Raw genomic sequence first — 27,891 nt, forward strand, 5'->3', positions numbered from 1 at the left:
CTGTTTGTGTAACATTAACACCCTGGTAAATTCCTGGAAGTTTTCTACTCTAGTTGTCTACATTAAATTTCTTTATAATCAGGGATATTATAAAAATATGTACTTATGATAGTTCCATCTTCTATAGCATTTGACACTGTCCCGCATGAAATCTTTGTCTCTAAACTGGAGAGACATGGATCTGATAAATAAAACACTTGGTAGATAAAGTATTGGCTGGAACTGGATGTGCTCAAAGATTTGAGGTCAATGGCTTGATGTCCAATGCAAATGAGATTCCTCAGAGGTTGTTATTGGGACAGGTGCTGTTTAATATCTTTGTCAGTGACAGGGTCAGTGGGATTGAGTGCAGCCCCAGCCAGTTTGCCAATGACACCAGGCTGTGCGGGGTGATCAGCATGCTGGAGGGAAGCGATGCCATCCAGAGGGGCCCCGACAGGCTTGAGAACTGGGCCCATGCAAGAGTTCTGGATTTCAACAAGGCCAACTGCAAGGTTCTGCATCTGGTTTGGGGCAATCCCAAGCTCAGAAAAAGTTTAGGCAGAGAATGGATTGGGAGCAGCTCTGGGAAGAGGGATTTGAGATTGTTGGTGGATGAGCAGCTCACCATGACCCAGCCATGTGCCCTTGCAGCCCAGAAAGCCATAAATGTCCTGGGCTGCACTCAAAGCAGCGTGGGCAGCAGGTGAGGGAGGAGATTCTGCCCCTCTGCTCTGCTCTGCCCTGGTGAGACCCCACCTGCAGTGCTGCATCAGCTCTGGGGTCCCCAGCACAAGAACGACATGAACCTGTTGGATACACGTCTAGAAGAGACCACAAAGATGACCAGAGGATGGAACACCTCTCCTATAGGGCTTCTCTCACTGTAGACAGACTGAGAGTGTTGGGGATGTTCAGCCTGATGAAAAGAAGGTTCTAGGGAGGCCTTACCATCCCTTCAAGAATGGAAAGGTGCTACAAGAAAGCTGGAGAGGGACTTTTTACAAGGAATGTAGTGATAGGACAAGGGGGAATGGCTTTAAATTGGAAGAAGGCGGGTTTATATTGGAGAGGGTATGTTTACATTGGATATTAGGAAAGAATTCTTCACTATGAGAGTGTTCCAGACCTGAGGATCCAGAAAGTAATATATTCCATTGGCACGTGGATTTTGGTGATAGGGAAGGCAGTACTTCTCCAACACATAAATCTGAAACATCTTAGAAATAGGGTTCTGCAAAAAAACCTGAAATAGCTGTCTCAAGAGGCTGGAAGCAACAATTTTATTGCTAGCAGTTATTATCTACTATTTATGGTAAGCAACTTTTTAAGGACTGAAGTGCAGATTGTGGTCTGTTTGTTATCCCTAATAAAACCAAATATAGGAAAAGACAGTCCATAAGGACACAGATTTTAACAACAAAATAAAAAGACCAGCAACATATCAGGTGTGATGGAGAAAAAGAAATAACTCTGTAGTTAGTGCTTTAGCTTGTGAAAAATGTGCAAACAAATGCCAGGAGGAAGAAATTGGATAGCACAATAAAGAAGATTAAAGGTTCTGGGGGAAAAATCAAGTAAGTGGAGCATGAAAACACAATACTGGTAATTAATACAAGTAGGCACAGGTGAAAAAAAGCTTACAGGGGAAAAGAATACATAAGTCACTCAAGCTGTGCAGAGCTAGAGTGCAAATGAAAATTCAGTTGCTAACACAAGGAAAGGAAAAATCAAACTGCGGCTGGAGGAGCTCGAGAAGTGCATTGACAGCACAACTGCGAGTAGGCAGATCTAAACGACGGATATATCTTCCTTTCTCTGGGAGGTCATGCAAGGACACTGCAAAGAAAATGGAAAACAACAAGATCTTTAAGAAAATATGGAAAGGAACACAAAACCACTGAGAGCCCAGCCTATTGATCATAAATTTCTAGAAACCATGGAGCCCATAAAAATCATGGACAAAAAAAAAATATTACTCTTATTGAAGACAAAATTTGACTGTTCTGAAAACAACCAGATGACATGTTATTAAAAAGCTGAGAATTTCCTTTTTTTTTTCACTCACTCACCTTTTTTTTTTCTTTCTGCAAGCACAAGGCTCCTTCTCATCTAAACAGAAAATGAAGTAATTTTGCTCTTCCCACTTTTGTAAAAAATGGCTGAGCAAGAAAGGCAAAACAGTATTACTCACAGGAGATATTATTTCTGCAATAATGTAGGGAAATCAGTTTTTCTTGTGAATCTAATTCAACCAAGGAAAATGTCAAAATTAACCTCTGATTTTGGCAGACATTTCTGAATAGTGACTATGTGGAATTGTTCTGTGTTTTCCCCTTTTGAAAAGGTCTCTTCAGCATTTAACCAAATGAGGAGAGGAATCAAATTTATTTATGGAACTGCCGGTGGCTCCTATTTTTTTTTTTAATCATTATTGCATCTTAAATATCTGCTGTCTGTATTAGCCTCTATCTCTTTCTGTCTCTTAAGAAACACCTTATTTGCAATAAGGTAAGCTCAAGAATCACTTGATTTTAAAGAAAATGATTAATATATTGTGATACTTATTGATGTAGGATGTCCATGTTTAAATACTTGTACATCAACTGAATCAATGTGGCTACAGGAAAATGCCTTAAAGTATTTATTCATTCTGTGCAGTGAAGCACATAAGAAAATGGAATTTTAATGACAAACTGCTTTAAACAGTAAAGAGAGGAAATCCAAACTGTCATTTAAGTAGACCTTCACGTGAAAAAATACTATAGTAATGCATGGGAAGGCTGCTGCACAATTCCCATCTGATACACATATTTTCTGAGATGCAGCTGACTTAATATGACACTTGGCAAAAAACCAGCAAACTATTTAAATAATCATCTAAATATTTTCAAGGATTTTAAGTAGAAGAAAATAAATGGAATAATGCATGTTCGTAAACTGAATTGTATCACATAGTAATATTGTATTTCATTTCAGTCTGCTGTTTTTGACACTGAAATTGTAATCAGACACTGAAAGTAAAATAGTGCCTTCATTGAATATGTTAAGTTCAATATTGCAGCTATTTTTAAGGTTTATTTTCAGAAGAAATGCAAAATAAGCATCTACTTGCCACCTGTGCAGTGCACCTACTCTGACATTTTGGTGTAAGAGTTTAATTTCTAATTACAGGGGCCATGCTCAGCTTGGACGACAGCACAGCAGAATGAAGTAAGGTGACATCACAATCAATTTTAATTCTATGAGTTAATTAAAGCCTTGTGCTCCCAAGTGCATGCCAGGCAAGGAACGTGACAGCAAAATTTGTGAGAGCTGTGCTGGACCTCTGCTGCAATCTGGGACACAACAGAAAAATGGTTTTCAGACAGGGAAACACAGCAGACACGTCCTGTCCTCGTGTCTTTACAGAAACATTTAGAACGGGGGTTCATTACACATGAAAGGGGAGCTGTGAGATTTGGTTTATGTCATTATACAGCCATGATATAAACCAGCTGTGAGGGAATCTGTGTGAAAGCAGTATTTAAGATTAGGAAAGCTGATTGGTGTGCATGCAGCACCTAACATGGAGACCACAGTATATATCAGATGTTGTAGCAGAGCAGCAAGCTGGTTCTAGCTCAGTTTTATCATTTTCAAATCTATAATTTTCATTTCTAGACCAGCAAATTTTCTTTTTTGGAAACCACAGAATTTTCTTTTTAAGGTTTCTTAAGATATTTCTTTCATCTATTGTAAAACATACATTTTATTAATTTTGACATGTTTAATCAGTCACACAGCTCTGACTAATCACCATTTGTTGAATAATTTTTACATTACTAACTACTCCATTAATTTTCCTGGGTGATTGGAAGGTGCAATGAAAAATTTTACAAAGGGCTGCCCTATTACTAGTTCAGCATGTTGACATATTCAAATCCTATAAAGCTAGGGAACACTTCTTCCAGAGTTTTAGAGCAGTCTCTATAATATTCTATTTATATTCTTACATAGCTCTTATCACTGTGGCATCTGACTACTTCCCAGGCCCCTGTTATGTGATACAGCTACCTTATTTTGTTGGAATGCTCTTAGATAATTTTGCTGCTTGGAAGAAATGGAAGAATGCTATTTTGGGGTTATTTGAAACTGCCTGTGTTTATTTTTAGCTGGAGAGGTGCCTCTTGCACAGGGGAAAATGATGCTTTGAAGCAATTCTTCATTCCATCAAGAGCTTATTGTGTAACTAACTGCAGACCATTACAAAACTCAGGGCCTAAATAAATACCTGCTCTATAGACTGGGACTGAATTTTGCCATGTCCTGAAACCAATCCACTATGAAAGATTGAGTTGTTCATAGCTGTGGAGAAATATTAGGTCTTCACTGACAGAAGCCATGGAAATCTTGGGGGAAAATAAATTACTGGTCTTGTTCTAAAGAGGTCAAAAGTAAGAACTGGTAGTTGGAGTCACAATAACAGATCATCTCTTTGAGAAAATTAAGGGAGAAGTATTAATAAATACAGACTAAAAAGAGGGTGAAAATGTTTGCATTAGACATTAGCAGCAAAAATGTGAGAAAATTTGCATAAGGTACACTGGCAAATTTCCAGTGATAGCTTTTTGTTTAAAAGCTATTCATAAAGAATATGTGCTTCTACATTTGCATATATCACATATCTGTTTTACTCAGAAATTTGATGGTGTTCTGTCTCAGAAATTTGACTGAGAATACTTTTATTAATGAATAGTTTATAAGCAACACCCCAAGATTTAGCACTGTGTGACTCTTTCCACACAGATGTCACTCTGGCTGATGCTTCTTTGGAGTCTAGAATTCAATAATTCTGTCTCTGTGTCTCTCTGCCAGACAAAAACTGCAAAAATTATGGAAATATGAGCTTTTATGATGTATTTCTAAATGAGTGAAGAAACAGCAGTCTTACGGAAAATAATCATCAATAAAGAAAGTTTCCAGAAATAAGACTTATTTTCTTTATGTTAATTTATTTTGCCTTGAGCCAAACAGTTCCACAGATCAATTTCATCATCAGTAACAGACACAATCATCAATAAGCTAAATAGCAGAATTTGTAAGTATAAATGATCCAATCTGGAATAAGTGAAGAAATATGGCAATAAGTTCCAAGAATTCAGTGGTTCCTTGCAGAGTTGAAAAGGTACCAAAAGCCCTCCCTGACACTACCTAATCTAGTATTAGTGTCCAAATCTTGAAAAGCAAGTGTTGGAAGACATTTTTAACCACAGTCCCTATCCCATATAGGCATTGTGTCAGAGCCATGTATAGCCATTGTCATAAAACATAAAAGCAAGTTGCAGGTATTATTGAGCACCCTTTCCCAAATCCAGGGCTGCCCTCTCTTCTGAAAGAGCTGTTGAAGCCAGGTCAGCATTTGGGAACACATCCATGAGGAGTGATGGCAGCACAGTCTCCCTGCCATTGCTAGAGTCAATCTGCTCTGAACAGGTCTTGCTGACCCTGGCTGCTTTTGCCTGTTTGGTCAGGAAGGAGTTTTAAAAACTGAAATGATGCCCCTTAAGAATTGCTAAAGTCACAAGTGAGATGCTGAATTTTCCTCTTGTTCCACCCACTGCCCAAAGCAAAAGGAATGACATCCCCTCGCTGGTATGTGTCACGGTGTGCTCCAAGAACTGTGCCATGCACACCCACAGTTACATTTCATCACACCTTGAGCAGATAGATTGCATCATACAGGAGTCAAACACCTTGTAGCTTCTTAGCTTTCTTTGTCCCAGTGCTGCCATGAAACACAAGTTTTTTTGTAAAACCCTGCAACGCACTTGCAAGCAGAAATACTGTCCTTCACTTGCCAACAGTCACAGCTCTTGGTGGTCACTGCTCTGAGCTTGATATTTTCAGAGTCTCAAATGTCCTTGATACAGCTGACCTTGAAAAGAACCTCCACCAAAACTATAGTTATGTCTCTACAATCCAGAGGAGAGTTGCCAGTAGGGTATCACCCCATAATACATAAGACCAGAAAGTGGACAAAGGCACTTCCCTCCTGTCCTTTCAAAGCTGAGCAGAAAAGGCAGGTAGAGAATGGAGAAGAGAAGCTGAAAGAACAAAGGCAATTCCAAGCACTCACAGTCACTGCCTGCACTGGTGGTCCCAGGAAGGCTTTCAGACAGATTTCTTCCAGGACCCCTGTGAAAATGGCCTCAAGGGTGCTGCTGCCAGAGCCTCTTCTCTGCTTTTCTATCCAGAGTCCCTGGAGATGCTGAGAACAGTTAGCCTGTTTCTTTTCCTGTATAGAATTGCAATTTGTTGCTATAGTCCTAAGCTATAGCTAAATGTACATTGAACATACACTATTTTGCAGCAAATACTATAACCACTCCTGCCTCCTCCTGCCTGATCAATTCTGGTTTTTTAGAAAACAAATTAACTTTGAATTCTTCTGGAGACTGGAGGAAGTGCTTGTGCTTGGAACAAAAGATGCTTTTCCATCACAGCAAAGACACAAATAAATAACTGCAGCTTGGTTTCCCTCCCCCAGACACCAGCTTAGAAAAGAAGAGGTCTGTTTTTCTTCAGCATGAAAAGCAAACCCATAAATAACCTATTGAAAGGGATGTCTCTTCCTTTAATGTTGAAAAATGGTTTATATATATATATATTGTATCTGTGGTTTTATTATCTTTCTCCCATCTTTTATCTCTCTTAAAGGACCTCTGAGCTCACTTAAAAAGAGTGAAAAAAAGTCACAAAGTGACAAGTCCAGTTTTGTTAGGAATCCTGTCAGTCCCAGTCCAGAAGGAGGTGATGAAAGAATTTGGGCCACTTCTGTTCTTTTTAAATTCTATAAAAAAAGTCAAAGCACCTGAGTGCAAAGGCTTAATAGGGCATAAAGCTGTAGCTTACAAAACCTTCCTAGAGATTTTCTGCTGATATTTGCTGTTAAGCAGTTAAGTTACATAGTAACAATGTAAACTTTGTACTATTTTTGCATGAAAAATGCCCAGGATGAAAAGCCTTTTTGGCACAGAGGTACAGCAACTAAACTTATTCAGCCCAACATAGGTAGATTCATCTTAGTTTTTATGCTATAAGAAAATAATTTTGTCAAGTGGCCTATAAATATGTAGAAAGAATAAATCCTGGAAGAAAAGGTACCATCACAAAAAATTCTAGTTTTCATTTCCTAACTAAAAGCCTGAAAGATCTGTGTTTTTTCATATTTTTCATTTTCTTTTATCACTTCTAACACATGGGACAAGTAGCAAGATCTCACTGTTCTTCCTAAGGGAGCAGTTCTATTGTGAAAAAAAAAAAAAGATCTCATGAAAACAGCTTTGGTCCTTGTTCACATTTTTATACTTCACAGGGCTCCACAGCTTGCATGCTGTCAGCAGTGAATTCCTCTCACCCTCTTTGCTAGCAGCCTCCTGGAATTCAGGGAATGACTGAGAGTTTTCACCTTGATAGGATGGAGAGAGCTGATAAGAACAGAGCTTTTAGTTCCTCCAGAACCAGTGACCAAGCCTTTTGTTCTTCTCAAGCCTCCCTTCCACACACATTTTGTCAATCTGTTTTCTAAATTTGTTTCAGAGCTGTGTTAGTGTCTGAACTCCAGCTCTCAGACTACCGGTCTGTAAGCACAAAGGCTACTCCTGTCTCTGTCCCTGGGCTGAGACCCCCTGTCCCCAGGGAAATACAAGCAGTCCTGTGGAACAATTTTTATGCCAGCTTTATCCCACGAGCTGTCAGAAACATAGTTTGACAGCTCCTGCAAGGAATTATGAAGATGAGTGTGCTGAAGATGATTCACAATACTCCTCTCCAGCCCTCCTGTGCACGAGGGAGAACATGTTGCCCTTTTCCCAGCAACTTTTGCAAATTGCACTTGTCCCAGAATGTCCCACCTGGGTTTTGGCACAATCCTTCTCCCACACTGTCTTCAGCCAAGATGGCAACCTCTTGGCAGAGGTTCTGTGTGCACAATATGTTCTACAACATTCACTTCACAGACCTCCTCTAGTTCTGAGTATGGCACCACTTCGCTTTCACCACCAGCCCTGCTTTGCTTCTTTACACTTCTAACAGAATTCAACATATTCCTGGTTCCTGGGTGATAAAGATTGCCTTTTGGGTTTGGGTAGCCTGAGCCTACCCAATATGTTTCTAATAAATGGAGTTCCAGCTTTCTGAGAAAATAGAACATAAAATTCCTTTCCATCTGCATAATCCTTCACAGTTACAAAAATATTTTTTGTTTTAGAAATTATAAAAATAATTTAAAGTGGTAGAAATTATTGACAGAGCATTTTCAGGTAGTCTACCTTCAGTCTCCTACCTCATTCTCCCAGTGTTTTATATATACACATCTCCTTTTTTAATGACAATTTTGCAGTTTGTTAAATAATTATGTGTAACTCAATTTGTTACACACATTAGAGTTATGTGTAATAGGAGTTTCTTCACAGAATAGACGATAATATATACTGTTAAATGGTGTAATATTGTTATAGAATAGTGAAAACAAGCTGTTCAGCAGTTTAAGTCCTACATCCATTCAAATTCCATAAGGTTGTGATCAGTGGATCCCTAATGTAATCATTAGAGTATTTTATCTGTTTGTTACCTACACTTTTAATGCAGTTTGACTGCTCCTATTTTTTCCAATATAAAACAAACCAAAACTTTTATTCCAATATCTTTCTGAAATGTAGATTTCATACAATAGAAAACCTGTAGATCACCAGTGATGACAAATCCTTAGCTGAAACACTGTCCCAGTTCAAGGGCATAAAAAGACTGAGCGTCCCAGTTTGCCTGGCTTTGCAGTGCAATCTGTTACTCCCTTTTCTGAGAACAGAAGTGCTTCCTGACCTTTCGTACTTCCTGAATTTTCAGTAAAGTTTGAAGAAATGGCCTCTGCAATGAATGATAAATTTAGCTATTTTGTCTCCAGCAACCACTGTTAAATCTGTCAGAAATTTTCTTGGTTCTGGAAAGGTTTGTTGCACTTTTTCAGCATAGTAGAATTGATTAAAAAATAATCCGTTCAACATGGCTTTGGAAATTAATCTGAATCTACAAAAAATGGCATGTAGGTAATGTACCTAAATCATAGCTGAAGCACCACGATCATGCATCATGGATTTAACCTGGCACCCCAGGTCTAAGCAGGAGGTATCTAAAGGTAAATGTTCAGCCAGGTTCAGCATCTGCTGCAGTGCCAAGGAGAACATGGAGTTCTGGTAGTTCTCGCTTTTTAGTCTCATTTCTCATTTCTTGTTTCTGAAATTGCAAGGCCAAGCTCATAAAATCTGATGTACTGTATTGCCAGACCTCTTTGTTAAAACAATGAAGTTGTCTTCACTACCATAAGTGATAAAAAGCATATTTGCAAACCTCTGCCAAAAGAACTCAGATGAATCTATTTTCCACTGAGCTGAGTGCAAATCTAGCAATCCACAAACTAAAGTCTCCTCCTGTGTTTGTTTTGAGACAGGATTTTTTCCTCAAACATATGAGTTTAATTGGGACATATTTTATTAAATTCCTGCATAAGGACTGTATAGTCATATATCTGATAATTTGATACACAACTTTATAGACATAACAGTTTACATTATTACAGCACATCAGGGATTTTTCAGGATCAAGTTCTAAGGTACAAGGATAATGAAATTAAAGATATTTTTAACTTTTTCAACAAAACATGGAGAACCTCAAGATTTTCAAATATTGCCTTGATGCTGTTCAGTTAAAAGCCTAAAAGTTTGTTTCTGCAGGAGGAAGAGGAAAGACATTTCAAGACCAGTGGAGATTTACTATAAGGTAATGGGGTTTGGTTTTTCTTCATTGGTTTTGGGGTTTTTTTAAAAAGGGAAGCAAAAGAACATTCCTAAAATAGCAAGGCTCTTTTAGACTATGGATTACTTTATCTTAAGAATGGTCAGTTTAGGGATCTCCATTTTTAGGAGAGATTTTAAGGGGCATTTACTGTGTTCTCCACTTGGTTTGTTGAAAATATAAGACCTTACCAATGCACAGCCCAAAACTTTCATATTTACTTGATTTATTGATTCGCTTCTCCCCCTGGAATAATTGCATCATAAGATTTATTCTCTCTTTGTTTGTTTGACAAAGTCCAATATCTCACTCATCTTCACATCAGAGAAAGGAGTCAAATGTGGTCTGTTACAAAAGAAGGAGATGAAGGTTTCCAGTTTATAATATCATAACTGGGCATCATTCCCAGTTCATGAGCTAGCAGTATGGGCTTCTGAGCAGACTTTAGGTGCTGTAAATACTCATTTGCATTTGGAAAGACACTAAATATCCTTTGAAATATGCGTGAAATAAATATTTTCCTCATGTTTTTTCATCTGTTCTCTGGATCCCAAAAACAGAAGTTTGTGTTTGGAAGGTGGCCATCCAAAATCCTTTGTGCATACATTAACTAAAAATTTATATTATTTCTTTAATGACTTAAAATCTATAATTTTCAGATGTTTTGTGAACATTAATGCCAGAGGTAAGAGCAAAGCTATTTCCTACTGTAGTGTCTCAACCTAGTTTCAAGCTCTCATGGCTTAATCACACACAGAATCTTCCATAAACTTCCAGGACTTGAAAATAGTTCTTTCAACACTCACTTAACTAGAAAATAAGGAAAGTTGAAAAAGATGAAGTCCCTATAGTGGAAGAACATTAAAAGTTTTTTAAAAATGAGCTCAAAATATGTTTATATATAAATATATAATAAATATAGATAAATTTTTTAGATATATATATATATAAATATATATAAATCCCACAAATTTTAGCTTCTTTTCTTAATTTTGCAAACTGTTTAGAGTTCTTAATGCTGACAGTTCTCATGAAAAAAAAGTATCTAGACTCAGAACAGAGTATACCCTGGAGAAACGATTTTCAAATACATACTAAATAAGATCCTGCCTTCAAAGAACCTAGAAGAGTTGAAGAGGAAGAGAAATAACAATAAGAATATGGTTTAGACTAGCTCAGATGCATAGTTTTCAGCAAGTAGCAAACCACACATTTCCTAGTTATCCTTGAGGTGGTCCATAAATCATTTTTATCTCTGTGTCACCTGTTTTTCTGAGGTGCTCAAAGTCATGTGATAAAGCAGATAAAAACACAGGGACACTCTCAATTTCTACCCTTCCTATAACCCTTCAAAATCTATTACCCAGAGTGACAAGAAATGTAAAGTTTGGGGCCACAAAGCAATACCACCATTTGGTTAGCCAATTTCTGGATGGGCAGCCTCTGTGAAAAATCTTTTTTCTGCTCTCCTTGATTAAAGTTAATTCATGCAGCCCAGATGACTCTACAGAGTTATCAAACAGTCTATTTGTAAGGATCTGCTAAAAGCTAACATGAAATTGTCAGGAACAAACCATGTCAAAACAAACTAATTTCTTTCTATGACAGCGTAAGAGGCCTCGTGAATGGGAGAAGAGCAGAGGATGTCACATATCATGACTTTAATAAAGCTTTGGACACTGACATGACATTTGCATAAGAGAACAAAGGCACTGGAGTGTGGGTAAGACAGCTCTAAGGTCAACATGCAGCTGGCTTGAAAATGCTACTTAACAAGAAGATATCTTTTTTTTATTGACAAAATGGAAGGAGGCAAGAGGGATAGAACAGCCCTAGATCCAGTGCTGTATAGTATTTGACTTAGTGAGGTGAGCCTCCTGATATTAAAGTTTTGAGTTTGGAGGGAGGGTCACCACTTTGGAAGGCAGGATTACATTTCAAAACTATCTTACTAAGATGAAAAATGTAAAATAAATTTATGGTTTAACTCAAGGAAATTGAACAAAATAGCAGAAGAATGATGAACAATGTGAAGGTATACTGGGGAAAAAACTAATCAAGCACAGGAGTATCCAGAAAAAAAAAGAAGCAAAAGTGAGAAGAAATCCTGAAATAGTACAGTACAAAAATCAAATTAAGAGGAAAGGAGGTGAAAGTCTGCCCAACAAGGTTATAGAGTCTCCATCTCTAGAAATATTCAAAATCCAGCTGGACACAACCCTGCACAACCTGCTCTCAGTGAATCTCTCTTAGCAGGTGGGTTGGACTAGATCATCTCCAGAGGTCCCTTCCAACCCCAACCTTTCTGAGATTCTGAGATCTAAATATGTCAAATGTTACTAGAATGGGGAAAATTATTAAATGTTCTTTATTCCCTTTGGGATAGGATAAAGGTGCCCTTGTCTCTCAGTGAGTCAAATATATTAGGGAGCAGCTCACTGGGACAGAGGAAATGAGCAGGGTGATCAGAGCCCCTCTCAGTTCCTTATTCTTTGATTTCTTTGAGATGCAGACGTACTAGTGTAGATTCCAGTAAGAAACTGGCAATGAGAAACAGCAAATGTGCATATTGAGATTGATACAGACTGTGTGGAGACAGCTCCCTGTATCTTAAACACCCTGGATTGTGATGCTCCCAGACACTATGAAAGCAGTAACAATGCAGTATGATTTCTGTGGTATAATTGCCCGTGTAAAAAATGGTAACTTAGAATTTTCCTCTAATGGAAATCAGGATTAGAGTTCTTAGAAATCTCATATATATATCTCAAACACGTAAGACAACAGAGTAATTTTAGTCAGTACCAAATAGGCTTTGTGTTCTTTTATTACAATTTACTTAAAAAATACAAATAAAAGTTTAAAATCCATCCTAGACCAGAGACAGCATAAAGCCTCTCATTTAAAATTAACTGTCAAAAATTCCTTGAGTATCCCACTCAATGATTATTTCATGATAGATCAGTTTAAAAGGAGTAAAAAGCTGAATTTCTATATTTAGAACGTCGTTGTAGGATCTTACAGCCTCAAACAGAGAACTTCAAAAGCATATTGAGAGCAAAACAAAGCATTTCTAACCAACTCTGTAGTCTAACCAGACTTTCTGAACCATGTTACCTTAACTATTTTCTGCTTCAAGTAAATTTTATGCTTTCAAACTCAAGATGCAACCATCTATATTTCAATCCTTGTTTTATCCAAGAAAAAAATAGTAAAATGTGATAACTATCACTCTAATAATACAAGAATCTCTCTGCAAAATAAGAAAAAAACAATGTCCTGACTCAGTAGCATTTCTATTCTAAATATGCTCATGTGTTCACATTGCCCTAATTCAAGAGTGTCTCACAGTCATTAAAGTACTTGGTCACAGCATCCTTTAGAGGACTGTAACTACTCATATTTCTCAGGTGAATAAACCTGAGAAATATAATCAATAATAATAAATAATAAACCTGAGAATATAATAAACCTGATAATAATAAACCTGAGAATATATTATATATATCTAAGAGCATATATTTGGCATTGAAATACCAAACTTCTAATTATTCAGCCATGTTTTGGACTCCCCATCTCTGGTTTAGGTAGGTTGTTTCCCAGTACAAGGGGTAGCAAAGCTTGCTTTTACTGTCACTGGAGCATAACAAGTCATACATATAAAAGAGTCAAGATTTGACATAAATTTATCCCAAACCCATACATGGATTTGTTAAAAATAACCCACAATTACCTCACAGTGAGAAACTGGGAGTATCTTAGTGTGACACTTACAAAGCCTATGGTTTCCTAGAGTGAGGAAAAGGGGTTGAGTTGCCCAATATCATCCATCCAAAACTTGGGTTCCTGCACCAACCCCATCCCTTTTTTAGTTGGGAGGTGAAACTGGAACTGTCAGAGATCAATTTGTCCCCTCTGCAGATACATCACAGAACACCCTCTCTCTGTTCCCTTCAGTTCTCATGATAAGCACATTACTTCCATACCAGCTGGGTGAAAGTGTGAAAACACTTTAAATCTCTCTTCATCATGTCCCACATGACTTTTCCTTGCTTCAGACCATGAAATCTAATTGGTGATGAAGAGTAACTCCCTCAGTTTGCTATTGAAGCTGTTCTAGTTCCTGTAAATAATAAACCCATGACTATGAAGGCTAAAATCAAGGTCTATTTACATCTCAGCTGAGCGCTGTAACCATCAGACTGAAGAATCTGTCTGCAGCTCACCATCTGGCTCAAAGATTATTTCAATATTCAGCAGTGTAGATCAGCTTTGAAGGCAGAGGAAAAGTGAGTGCCTTTGGAATTTACTAATATATTTTGCAGGCACCAAGAAAATCGAGGTAGCTCTGCAATTTGACAGCAAGGGGATTTTGAAGACAGTATTCTGGGTTTAAGCAATAATATTTTGCAACAAAAAATATTTTATGAACATAGCCTGAAATGTCTTGCTCAAAGTCACAGTACACTGAATTTTTTGCAGAGAAAGGAATTGCCTCTGGGTTCTCTTAGTCCCAAGACAGCATCCTCATCATTGGCTCTTTCACTGATTCTTCTTTCATTGACTCTTGATTTCCACCCCACCTTCTCTTGTGATATGTTATCTTTTCCTCCCTGCACAAATGAATACAATTTTGAAGCATTCATAAGACAAGACAAAACAAAAGGAAAAATAAAGAGAGATAAAATGCAACAACAAAAAGAAACCTTCCATTATAAATCCTGTGTGGCATTCACATTCTCTGGAAAAATTCCTTCACCCATGATTTTTTTCCCAATAAATTGAGAAGCCTCAGAGAAAAGGAAAACAATTCTTATCTCATTTGCTTCTCCTGTGTTGTGCTCACATGTGGAATGTGTTAGGAGATCGTTTACCCACTGGTGATTGTTTCATTGGATTCTGGTGTGAGTTGTTTTGAGACACTGACCAATTGGTTCCAAACTGTGTTGTGACTCTGGAAAGGGTCACGAGTTTTCATTATTACTTTTTTAGCATTTAGTAAGTATCCTTTCGGTATTCTTTAGTATAGTATAGTATTCTTTAATATAATGTAGTATTATAAAGTAATAAATTAGCCTTCTGAAAACATGGAGTCAGATTAATCATTCCTCCCTGCTACAGGGGTACCAGCAAATACAGTAATCCTGCTACTGTTACACCTTGGAATGAAAGAAATCATTAGAACCACACATAGCTAACTCATTTTATCATTTCCATTCAACCAATTTCCTTTTCTCCTTTACTCTGAATTAAAAAATATCTTTATCATTTGCAATTTACAAGGCATATTAAAAAGCTTTTTAAATCATCTGTAACAAGAATTACATCAAAATGTTTTAACAACTCTTGTAAGTTCAATACATGAAAGCTCAGTTAAGACTGTCAAAAGCAAGCATAAAACCAAGAAAGCAGTTCTCACTCTAACAGAAAGCATCAAGATATTTCTAAATACAAATTGATTGTTAGTGGCCTCAAGCTCCAAGTTGCCCCTTTTTAGAGGCAGATCCTTGCTTATCATAAGAGTAAACAATTAGAAATGTTGTTCTTTTTACTGCTTCCTATTTATACATTTCTGTGCAAATGACTTTCATTTTGCTATTAAAAGCATTTGTTTGGCCATATCATTGTGCTGTTGCAAAAGTTTACACATGATTTCAAGAGAGTAATATCTGAAGGTTTTAATAATTTTTGTCCATTTGTTCACACTGAGCTTCTATTTGTGTCAATAGAAAAGCAAAGTCCAGAGTACATCACAGGAATCATGCCAGGATATGATTTTTTCCAGAAAAGAAAGAATGTGTGTGTCTGACTACAAGTGCATAAGAAGCTTCTGTGCTCTGTGAGGAAACAAGAAAGCTAGGCTTCTGTGCTCTGTGAGGAAACAAGAAAGGTTGATGTGAGAGATATATAAACAATAATCAGACTGACTTCATGCTGGTACCTGATACCCACAGGTTTGACATTACCTTTAGCAGCCCCATCTGCTTCCCGGGGGAGGAGGACCCTCTCACCAGCCAAAGTAGAGATGTGAAATATAAACATTACTTTATGTCCTTCAATTTAAAGCAAATATATTGTAGAAGTGTTATGGTCTGAAAAAATAAACACTCATTTGGCTTCAGCCTCCAGAGACAACACTTGGCTTAACTCCCACTCTGGTCCGCATTTTGGGCAGCTTTCCTTGTAGTCTCATAAACCTCTATTACATAAAAGAATTTAATTATTTTTACATTTGGGCTTCTTGAAAGGCTGATATTCAAGTTACTAACACCAAAGAGAATTTTATTTAGTCCCTACCAAAACACCAACATAGCTGCCAGTACAATGTGTAGGCTGTATTTACAGATCAGGATTTAGATTAAATCCTTCATCAGCTGTGCAAAGCACAGCATGCTTGTCAAGAAACATAACTGCCACGTGAAAAGATAATTAAGTGGGCAACTTCCATCTTGCTCTCAACCTCCTTCCATGGGAAGGGGGGGTTCAGCCCTCAGCAGATCTGTCCTCCAAAAGGGACAGAAAACCTTTAAAGCAATCACATCAAGTGTTCACCTGTAAGAAATTGATATATAAAGTCATATGGACTAAGCTACGCACAAAAAGAAGTTCATGGTATGTAAACTGAAAGTCATGTGGGTAAATGCCACTTCTATTTCAAGCACACTTTGTTCAACTTCCATTTAAGAAGCATCAGTTCATGTTTTGTGTTACTGCAAAAGTACTCAGACTATTCAACCTGCAGGACTATGGACGAGGGTGGGATCTGACTGACTGCCCTTGCTCTGCTGCCTTGTACTGACAAGGGAAGGGTCTCACCCAAATGTGTACATTGGATTCATCCAGCAGTGCTCACCTGTGGTGAGGGTCTGAGTGCAGTAGAGTGTAAATGGAGACTATCCCTGTTCATTCGTGTATTTACTATGTGAATTGGGGAGGAAAAGGAGAGAGGCAGCTTTCAGAACAGATCACTTGCTATTGGACAGAACAGGTTCATACAAGATATTAAACTTCCAGCCTGAGAGCTAAAACCACTGACAGATTTCAAATAAGTGAGAGACAGCAGCAGCTCACATCTAATCAGGCATTTTGAGGATGTGGATTGGACACTGGTGTCTCCAACTGCTTCTGGGGGAAACAGGTGAGATTAACAGAAGCAGAAAGGCTGGGAGATGAAGGAAAACTCACTGCTGCTGATTTAACCACCAGGGACTCTAATGGCTCCATTACTCCAAGCTTTGTTTTCTGGAGACCGTGTTGGAGAAGCAACCTTGCCTTGTGTGACCCAGTAACAGCAGCAGGTCTTGTGGGGGGATCTCAATCATGTGGGGAGATCTCCATATCTTACAGCAGTAGGACAACTCCCTTTATGGAGAAGCCATCAGTCCAAAACACATTTTCTGCACTTTGGTGTTGAGAAAAAAAGCAGAAAATCAGACAGAGCCGAGCTCCATGTGAGACGGACTCTTGTGTAATTCCACATTATGCCCCTGTCCTCTGGACCTCAACTGTTGCAAGTTTGAGGCAGAAATAGTTCTCATTTAACTTCCTTTTTGGTGTGTTTTCACTTCCCTAGTAATGTGCATTCTGCCTCTGAATTCTACATAAAACACACTAAAACCCTCAATTTTAAAGTATTGTCTGTACATTCATCTGGAGTTCTCATGTGATAGCTATGATCCACCTAATTTCCAGTGCTCTTGTTCAAAGTGGAAAATATTGTTCACTTTTTAGCTATTAAAGTCATCTGATTTTTTGAGAAAATAATTTCTAAACATCAGTCACAAATCACTATCTTATTAATTTATATGTCTGGTTTTCATACCTGCTGTATTCACTACAGCAATGTGAAATGTCAGCATTGTGATATTCCTCCAGCAATGGATATTGCTGACTTCCTCTGTTGAAATACAACGTGTCTACTGGGCTCTGTTTAAGTCTTGATTACTGAAAAATAGAATAAAGAACAAATAGGCTGCTTCTCTCTGTGTCTCCTGTTTCTTTTAATATTTTGCTACGAGGGAAACAAAACTGAGCCTTACTTATCCAGACCTCTGCCCTATTGTGTCTCTTTAAATTAGATTTGCTGCAATGCAGTATTTTGTTTACTCTCCTAGAAATGAAGGACAGAGTTAAGTTGCTACAGAACCAGAGACTGCAGCAAACAGTCCAAACGTTTGTGATAGCTTCTGGTTTTTTAAAGCTTCCCTGTACTTTGAAAAAAAGGTTTAGAAAGGTTTTGTGAAAAAATAGAGCGGTTGGAAATGTAAAATAGAGTTTAAGCTTCACAAGGGAGAATAGAGAAATTAGTCATTCTAATTCCTTTGTAAAAGAAAGGGACTGTAAATGTAGGTGGCAATACCAATGCTAATAATAAAGGCCTGGGGATTACATAAAGAATAAAAGCTACTTATCAGTTATTTAAGTTGCTACTTTTGGGATTTTAGACTAATAATAGCAGCTGAGAAGGTTTTTGTGGCATTTTTTCACTGCTCAAAATTACCTGATTTTTTAATGATTTAGTATATGGATGCTGTATAAAAAATAAATTAGTGCTTTAGTTAATGACTAGGCATACATTATAATGTGCACATGGTGTTTATAATGTACACATATGCATAGGTGAATGTTAAGAAACAGAAGGTTTATATGTTATACCAGGTCGAACAAAGACACCCACATAGGACGATGGTTGCTGATAATGTTTTGTTATTTGCAAGCTTTGCTATCTCCCAGCCATACACTGGAGATATGATCAGCTGATGGCCTGAAGTCTCAAGCAGATCTACTTTTCAGTGAAAATGTCACCCATTTTATTTATAGAAGACAAATTCTGCTAAACATTAACGGGAAAACATGCAAACATATGTCTGAAAGAGTTAAATACAAAACCAGCCTATAGATGGTCAGCAGCCAAACACAGAGAAAAGGAAGAGGAAGATGAAAAGGGGGCGCCCAAAATGATGGGAAGCAGAGTATGTGCAAGCCCCAAAGGAGAGCAAGAACAGAAGCTCTTTGCTTCCCCCTGTAGGGGGAAAAACCACTCTGATCAGGTCTGATTTGCATATATTATTTATATTATTATTCATACATCAGTGCACTCCATGAGACTGTTCTCTGCTGTGCTCTGTTTCACAAATTAGGAGACACAATATATGTAAACACATTTGCAAAAACAAAGGGTAAAGAAGCTGTGAGATGTAACAGCTAAAGAAAAGAGGTCACCCTTAATTACAGTTGTCTCCAGATGGGTAGAAATTTTATGGAGGCTTAGTGCCTATTTCTTTAATGTATAATACAGATATCAGTTGGTACAGTTCTGCTTCTAGCTTTTAAAGGGATATTACAGATTCAGCAAAATTTTGAGTGAAATCTCTTCCTTGTTTCTTTTCTTTTTCTTCTTAACTCTCCTTTTTTTCCTGCAGTTACACCCAGATTCTTTGTTTGCCCAGTGTAATTTGTAAGCTCTTACTCCCTTGGATTTTTTTTTCCATCTTCCTCTTTCTTTATTCATTTGTAATTGAGATAGAAATGAAGAACACTGAGAATATTTTTAGTAGTAGATTTATTTAAGAAAATCATTATCTATCCTGACTTACACAAAAAAGAAAAAAAAATTATGGACACTAGTTTAAGATAGCACCTCATCTCATTTATTCCCATCAACATGGAAGCACAAACAGGAAAAAGTAACTGAAATGAGGAATGGTTTCTTTCAGAACTTCACATATTGCACTTAGATTGAAGTCTGAGGACAGTCACACACTCACAAGACCACACCCTGATTCCTTTAGCCTGTCACCCACTGCACAAATCAAAGCAATCAGGACAAGGAAATTTTTCTAATCTGACCAAAAAGTCAGCAAGTGCCACCAGTGAATGACTCAGAGTACTGGAAGGTGCATGAATAATCTATGTATACATTATTATTGCTGGGAATGTAAAAAATTAATATTTTCATATGAATGTAAAAATTTATTTTGATGTTTTCAAAAAGTTAAGGATCACCCTCTGCTTTGGATGGGATAAATCCAATCAAAGAATTTTATACCTGAGCTAGTTGTCCTTAGTTCCCCTAAAGGGAGAGGAAACACTCTCCAAAAACTATTTCATCCCGTCTTGAAGATGTCTAAAATAGAGAATTACAGTGAAATGTGCCATAAATAGGTGTACTTATTATTATTGACCATGAAGACAGCCTAGATACCACAAAAGGTATAAGCACTTAACATTACATGAGTCTAGACCAGACCAGTATAACATTTCATGCAATAAAAATCAGATCCTTGAAGTCTGCTCATTTTTATAATCTCTTACTATTTAATCATCATTAGTAGGCTCCAGTCACAGCGACGGGACTTCCCACATTTTTTATCTCCCTCCTCTTCCCACTTGTCTCTTGAGGAGCAGGTGCCACTCAGTACTGATGTTGCCTTACATGAGAATGACTGTCCAATGTATGAAGCCATGGAATTATGTCTGGAATATAATGAAAAGGCAATAAAGTAACTTTATATTATACTCTGTGAGACACCTTAGTTTCAGTAAAAAAATCTCACTTGGTTCTTCTCTCTTATCCTGTTCACCTGATCATGTGACTGGCTTACCCTAGGCAAGATGAGATGAAAATCCTCAGTGAAATTGTATTGCTTGTGGTTATAAATCCCTTAATTCTGTGAGTTGAAGTAATTATTTATGGTGGGTTTCAACATAAGACTTTAGATTCTTAATTGTTACTTTTGGATAAGCAGTAAACTTTTAAAAATTAAGCAAATCTATGTGGTGTTACCTTTTATGCCTTCTCATTTCTTTTTTTTTAATTTACAGGAATCTATATTTGGCCCTGAATAAGCTTCCAAGAGCTATTTGTACAATTAACAAACAAAAGGTTATTTTTTTAAAATGTCATTTGTTCTAATTTATTTTCACATTTTCTTTCCTCATTACCACTTTTCATGAACATAATTGCTTATTATGGCAATGGATTTATTTACTTACCAGAGATATTTTGAAACACAAAAAGTATTTTAAATTAATAAAGTATTTTAAAACAGAACAATAATTCAAATTTAGTATATTTTTATCAATAAATTTTTCCCCTTTAAGGATTGTTTTTCTCAATCAATTTATGGATCAAAGCATTAACAAAAAGATTGATGCAAATTCAAAAGTCAGAAGAAGTTACAAAGTGAATTTATGATGCATATACAAAAAATGAGACTTGTTAACATACAGCTTTTAAATATTAGAATTTTTTCATGCAGAAAGGGGTACTCATCAAAACAAAACTGTTCATAAGAAACTGCTGTCCTCTATGAGCACACAGAACAATATTCTAAAACATGCTGAACACCAAACATTTTAAAAGCTTTAAACTCTCCAAACACCCTGCATATACACTTTGGAAGAAAATTTTAAAAAGAGGTTTTTCTATTAAATTGCTTATCAATTTAAAAGAGTGCCAAGTAACAAAAAACTAAAAAAAAACCAAAATCTAAAAATTAAAATGAGCTTGTTCAAAACAATCAAAACAAAATGTTTTGACTGAGCAAGACAAATTCTTCTGTTTTCTCTCATGAACATTTTGGAGGATTTTATCTTTTGTCTCACTTCAGCATAAAACACTTTCAATAACCTTAAAAATTCTAAGAGTTCTTATAAAAACCATGAGACAAAAATTTCAAGAAGAAAAAATAGTCAAAGAAATTGCCAGGTATTAACAACTGTAAACTGATTTGAGAAAGTATCCTTGCATTTTCAGATAAATAAGGCTAATAGTAGTAAAAAATATTTATGTGTATGTTACTACCAAGTCATTCTGTAGTTAAGAGAAAAGAAGCAAGAACTTGTACACCTCCATGAACTGCAACTTCTTCAGTTGCATTTAAAAAGTCTTTTCTTATCTAGAAGTCAGATTGCTGGTTTAAATTCTGGTTTTGAGGAGAATCTCCATAGAGCAAGGCCTATTCCAGCTTGCATTAGGCTGAATTGCCTTGTTAGGAAACATAACTCATTTTCTTTGGCTCATCAGAAAATCTTGACAATCAGTTTTGCATAGCAAGATATATGAAGAGGAAATAACATCACCTTCATCTAAGTGGGCCTTCAGCTGCCCTTGTATTTAAATGTCTCTGGATTTTACTCTCCATGCTGGCTGCAGTACAGAACTACTGGTGAGCAGTATCCTGCCAATGGGTAATGAAATTATGTTTTCCAAGGTGGATATGATAGATTATTGTAGTTCTTCTATGCAAAATCCTTGCTTCGGTTTGGGATCAGGCAGGGTCAGGACTCATCTAGGCATGGCAGGGAAGCAGCCGGGCATCTGATACCATAATGAAAGTAACTTCACAATAGACTGATAAATCCAGTTATCCTTAAAGGAGATTTAGGTTAATGGAGGTTACAGGAGTGGGTAGGCAGTTAAGCAAAACTTATCATTTATAGTTTTTCTCCATGATTTCTTGTTCTTGTTATTGCAGAAAGCAGGTGATCTCAGCTGTGACAAATAATTTGTTCAAAAAGTGAAGGTATCTGTGAAACTTCACAGACCCTTCTAGCACAAAACTCTACCTAAAAGTCCAGGCAGTCTTGACAACACTTTCTCTCCATCAAAGCTGTGACTCTGACTTCTACACCACAACTTCATGAGTGAGGGAGTAACATTTAACACTATTTGAAGACAGAAGTTTGTCTATTCCAAGTCTGTTCATACAAACCAGAGGTTGCCAAGTGTTCTTTCAACTTTTGTCCTGTTGATTCCTCTTCTCCCTATTGTCAAATGACACATAGTGGTTCACCATGGGATGAGCAGGGGTGTTCACATGAGGTCATATGGCAAAGTGTCCATTCTTATTGCAAACATCATGTCTCTGTTGCACAAGGCTTACTCTGAGGAATGTGTGGTTTAGAGTTGCAGAATCATAGAATCATTCAAGTTGGAAAAGACCTTCAAGATCATCCAGTCCAACCTTTTACCAAACACTGCTATGCCACTAAATCATGTCACAAAGTTCCATGTCTACTTGTTTCTAAAACATTTCCAGGAATGGTGACTCAACCACCACTCTAGTAGGACTTTACCTGGACTGAACTTCAGAGTGGCAGTTCTTGGCTCTTGAGAAGCAATGCAGTTTCTGTTCCTCTTCAGGAGTCTTGTGGCACACAGCTGCTTGGTGAGCTGGACTGTTGTGATTGTACTCTGGGACCCCTGAGTGATATCTTGAGAGGCTGATCTCCGAAACTAGACAGAGTTAAAGGAATAAAGTAGGTATTTATTAAAAGGTCTTAAAAGTGTACACCTTGGGCAGTACAAGAGCCTGGCCAGGGCTCTTCCTAAGATGAACCCAAGATGGATGCAAGATGGATGACTAGTCATGAGTTTCTACTCTTTTGTAAGTTTTGGTCTATTTACGTATTGGGGTTAATCTAATTATAGCTTCAGGTTATGAAGTCATATTCTCCCAGATTGCTCTCCTCAATTTCCTGTTGTTTACACTTTTTGGGCATGAGGCTGAAATGGTTGTCCTTGGGGCTGGAAAAGGATTCTTTTGTCTAACTACCCTGTGAAGAGAACTTACCAACATTTAATGTGAAGTTTAGAGTTACACATCAAGGCAATACAGAATCTGGAAAATATAAAAGCTAAAACTTAAGGCATCATGAGGGATGCAGTGAAGACATGGGGAACACACACAGTGACCAGAAGCATTGGAGGGTTGTTCTGGGCCCTGCAACAAAAGAAAATATTTTCCCATTGACTGTTAAAAGATGATAGCTGTGGTGCAGGTCACAGAACCCTCAAGAGCATCCTGTCATCACCTCGTATATTTTTATTGAATTTATTTACAGTAGTAAAAGCACCTTAGGAATTGGGAGGAGCAGGTGTGTGTACAGAGACCTATGGCATGCAAGGAGCCCCTTGGAGCTGCCTTTTATTTCCAGCTACAACTGACCAAATTCCCTGTCTTATTTTGGTGTGCTGGCTACAGATATGGCACAGGGAAAAGCAGGACAGTGGCTTCAAACAAGTATTTAATTGAACATAAAATTGTAAGTGAGCAATAAAGAGTCATAGTCCTCTGGTACAGTTGAATGCTGATGTGGCTTCCCTTGTGGGAAACAGTAGCTGCTGTATTCTGAAAACTTCAGCTTCTGCTGCATCCATAAATCAGATACATGATTAATTTTTCTCTCCTGGGACTCTGCTGTGAAAGAGACCTCATCTGAGATCCCTGGCTTCTATTTTAGCTGCCATCTCTAGCTTCAGTAAAGAGCCACATGAGAACTCTCTTCAAGAAAAAATATGTCTATTGCATATTTCTGTGAAATCCTCAGTGAAAGGGATTAAACCATCTTTTCTGCCCAAGTCTCTCACCCTCTTTACTTCAGATTCACCACTATTTCCATGCTTACATAACAAGTTTTTAGCTTCTCAGAATGTTACATGGAGGATTTGTAGGTAGAAAGAAAATTCAGAATCTGTCCTTCCTTTTGTTTATCCATAGATGGTGGCAGGGACTTCCTTGCTTTTCACAGCTTCAGGCCAGAGGGTTTACAGCTACCCTGGCTGAAGAGTGTCTGCGATGTAATCCCTACATTGAACCAGGATATTTTTATTTTTTACTCCCTGAAGAGTTCTTGCAGAAAATCACTGGGAAGTGCTTAAGGAGCAGATAAGCATTTATCTGGCATACTTCCCCTAAAAATGACATTTTTAATACCAGTGTTAACCCTTTGGTTCTTTTGAACAGAAGTGACATTTAGCTACAAATCCTCTCAGCAACAGCCTGCATAAACAACACACCAGGGCTTGGAGAACTTCCACCTGGACTTTATCCCTGCCTCATTGAAACAGGGACAAAAGTACTATGTTGTTTCTGAGGATGGAAAGACTGGGATGTATCCAGAGACCTTGAAAATACACCATCAGAAGCCAGGAGTAGTAAAATGGCCAGGAGGTTTTGGATCCTTTCCTGATCAATGATAAAAAGATTTCATTTCAGACTTGACAAAGATTGACAGTATTTCTTCATTTCATAGACAGTGAGAAGAGCAGCCACTCTGGGAAGGTTTTCTCTATACTGCTGGAAATAGAATAGAGCCAGTGGCTTTCCATAGGCTCATGTCTGTGCCCTCAGAGGGTTTGGGAAATCTATGTGTGACAGCAAAACATCATTAATTTATGCAACTTTTATTTATTAATAACATTCATTTATGAATAAATGTTGCAACAAAAGACTTTTGGTAAAAAAAATTCTGTTTATTTAATCCTTCTGTATTAGAAGGATGGTGGAAGTCCTCATCCCTGCTTGTGTTGATATCCTTTCCAATTTTTTAGTCAACAGTACATCTGAATTTACCTCTGAGGGAATCCACAAAATTAGAGGGAAAATTAGAGGGTTTTGGGGAAAGCTGCAAAAGGCAGACCTCAAATACAGCAGAACTGTGAGTAGAGCTAAAGCAGCAGCCATGAGATAGGTCAGCAGAAAAATTATTTAAACTGTAGAAAAATCAAGGGCAAATAGAACAATGGCCTGTGTATTAACGCTTGTCTGAGTAGCTCTCTAAGCTGCAGAAAGTTTATCTAGCAAGATATTAGGAAGGTTAAAGCTTAATAATGGAGCTCTGTGCATTGTGTTTTAAGGCTTACAAGTAGGTATTGTATTCAAAATAAGCAAGCATTGTTTTAACCAAAGGTACGTGTGCTTATGGTGGTTGGATAGAACTACTGTCAATATGCTTTTGCTTTGTGTGATTGGTCAAGAAGCTTATAAAGTTGTAACATTAAGTTTTTTGGCCTGCTGCCTGTAATGTGAGCTGCTAGCATCTTCCCATTACCATAGTCATGTAATTAGACTGATGCTGAAAATAAAGAGCTCGAGGCACGTTCCACAGCAGCCCATCTCATTCATGTCTGTAAACAGCCTCCTTGCCAGCGTCAGCCTCTGGAATTTTAGAGTCAAATAAGGAAATACAGTAGAGCAGTGGCTACACCAGAACTATTAAATGATGTGCTCTCAAATTCCCACAAGATGTACCAAGGGACAGAACCATCATCCACACCTCTCTTGCACAAAGGACTTTTCTTGAAAACACCCATTAAAACACATGCCTTGAATCCATCACCTAGTCCTTCGATACTAAATATATTTTAAATCAGATGATCCATGTAATTCTGGAGCTCTCTCAGGGCTGTTGTATAAGGCTGAACCAAGATGGTTGTTGGCCTCTTCTACCATGCAACCAGTGACAGGACAAGAGGACATGGCCTCAAGCTTTGCCAGGGAAGGTTCAGGCTGGACACCAAGAAGAATTTCTTCACTGAATGGATTGTCAAGCACTGGAAAGGCTGCCCAGGGAAGTGATTGAGTCACTGTACCTGGAAGTGTTCAAGATATGACTGGATATGTCACTAGGTTTAGTTGGGGTGGTGGTGTTCAGCCAATAGTTGGACTCAATGATCTTGGAGGTCTTTTCCAATCTTAGTCATTCTGTGAATCTATGTGTTGGAACGAGCTATTGTATCTTTTTACACATTTCTACATCAGTCTGACTTCCTTCTACTCTACTTGCTATACTTGGCATAAATGCTGGGGACATTTGCAATCTCTTTCTAACTTTATCACTTCCTGGTAGAAAAGCTTCCTAACCCTTGGACTATTATTTCCAACAGTCAAAGTTGAACCATAATTTTAGGGTAGCTGGTACTTTCTTTCCAGTTCAAAATTATTGGGTCAAGTTTGCACAAAAACCAACCAAACAAGAAAACTTCCACAAAATCACAAGTGAAAGATGTGTCACATAGATCATTTATTAGCTGTTGTGACCATGGACAAAACATAAATATGCACTTCCCTTGGGTTCAAGCTCCAAAAGAAGTAACTGTTTTGTAATGAGGGTCTGATAGTTAATTTCTGATCACTATTGTTTGGCAGTCCTGTGCTGAGTCTGCCCATGAACCAAGCTGCAATCTGTAAGATTTCCAATGTGCCCTGACTGATAACTGACCATCTTGGGAAAGAGTTGTTACTGGGAGCATTTGTACCCAGGGTGAGGGTAACTGAGCCCAGGGAAGTCCATGCCTTTTTATAGACATCCATTGCACTGCAATGAATATTAAAGTAGCATTATACTTTCATTTCAGGGAGGGGGATTTTGGGTCTATATGACTTTAGAACTAGTCAAATGCTCATTCTAGTGAGCACAAAAATCTCTTAGTCAATGAGCTATTCATTATTGTCTCCTTTTAAAATGGAAAGAAAATACCCATTGAACAGAAGGTATAAGTGCTGTGGGAAGTTCTTTGTAAGCTTTTGATTTGTGCTCTTGAAGTGTTTTGCAGAGAGACAGTCAATGAAATAAAAGATAAGGACAACAAATCAACAAATTCACCTTGAATAAAGCCCTTGAAAGTGTAACAATAAAAAGCTAAGCAAAATGTAAATGGACTATGAATTAAAATCAATCAACTAGTGGATAGCTGTATATGAAAAGTAGTAACACTATATAGCAATGTTACAGAATCATAAAAATATACCATAATTTTTTTTTACTGGGACTGTTCTTTGATCATTCAGGAATTAAAATGTTATTTTAAGAGAAACACAACATTTACAATGGAAAAATCTTCCAGATGATCAATCTTAAAATGTGCTAGGCCTTCTTAGATTCATTTATATCTATATTGATACCTAGAGTGACCTATAGAATCATATGAGCGAATATGCTTAGAAACGCAGGAAATATGCCAAGAATTGAAATTATGTACACCCATTACAAGATGTTCATCCTTCTGAAGTCAGTTCTTTCAAGGAAGGTGAGTTCTAACAAGAATACACTTAACCAAGAGAGGGAATCAGTGCCTTGGTGTGACTTTGGAAAAAAAAAAAAAAAACAAACTGTAGGTGTTAGAAGCTAGAAATCCTTAAATTCTGTCATTAACCTAAAAACTGTAGGTATTAAAAGATAGAAATCCTCAAGTTCTGTCATTAACCTAGCCCTCCTTTCTTTTGCAAGGACTTGATAGTAAAACTACAGATATATTGCAAAAAACATGAATTAATAAAAACCCACCATATTTAT

General features: G+C 37.5%; 1 long non-coding RNA gene across 2 annotated transcripts in view; it reads left to right on the forward strand.

The window, feature by feature from the left end:
- Positions 1-1,673: 1,673 nt before the first annotated feature.
- LOC143693539 (uncharacterized) overlaps positions 1,674-27,891 on the forward strand; it is a 65,976-nt gene continuing 39,758 nt past the window's right edge. For both annotated transcript variants that reach the window (XR_013181301.1, XR_013181302.1), the window contains exons 1-3: positions 1,674-2,490; positions 3,154-3,192; positions 9,750-9,795. This is a non-coding gene — a long non-coding RNA (uncharacterized LOC143693539). The remainder of the gene's footprint in view (positions 2,491-3,153; positions 3,193-9,749; positions 9,796-27,891) is intronic.

Source organism: Agelaius phoeniceus, chromosome 3, assembly GCF_051311805.1.
Source record: "Agelaius phoeniceus isolate bAgePho1 chromosome 3, bAgePho1.hap1, whole genome shotgun sequence".
Lineage (NCBI taxonomy): Eukaryota > Metazoa > Chordata > Aves > Passeriformes > Icteridae > Agelaius > Agelaius phoeniceus.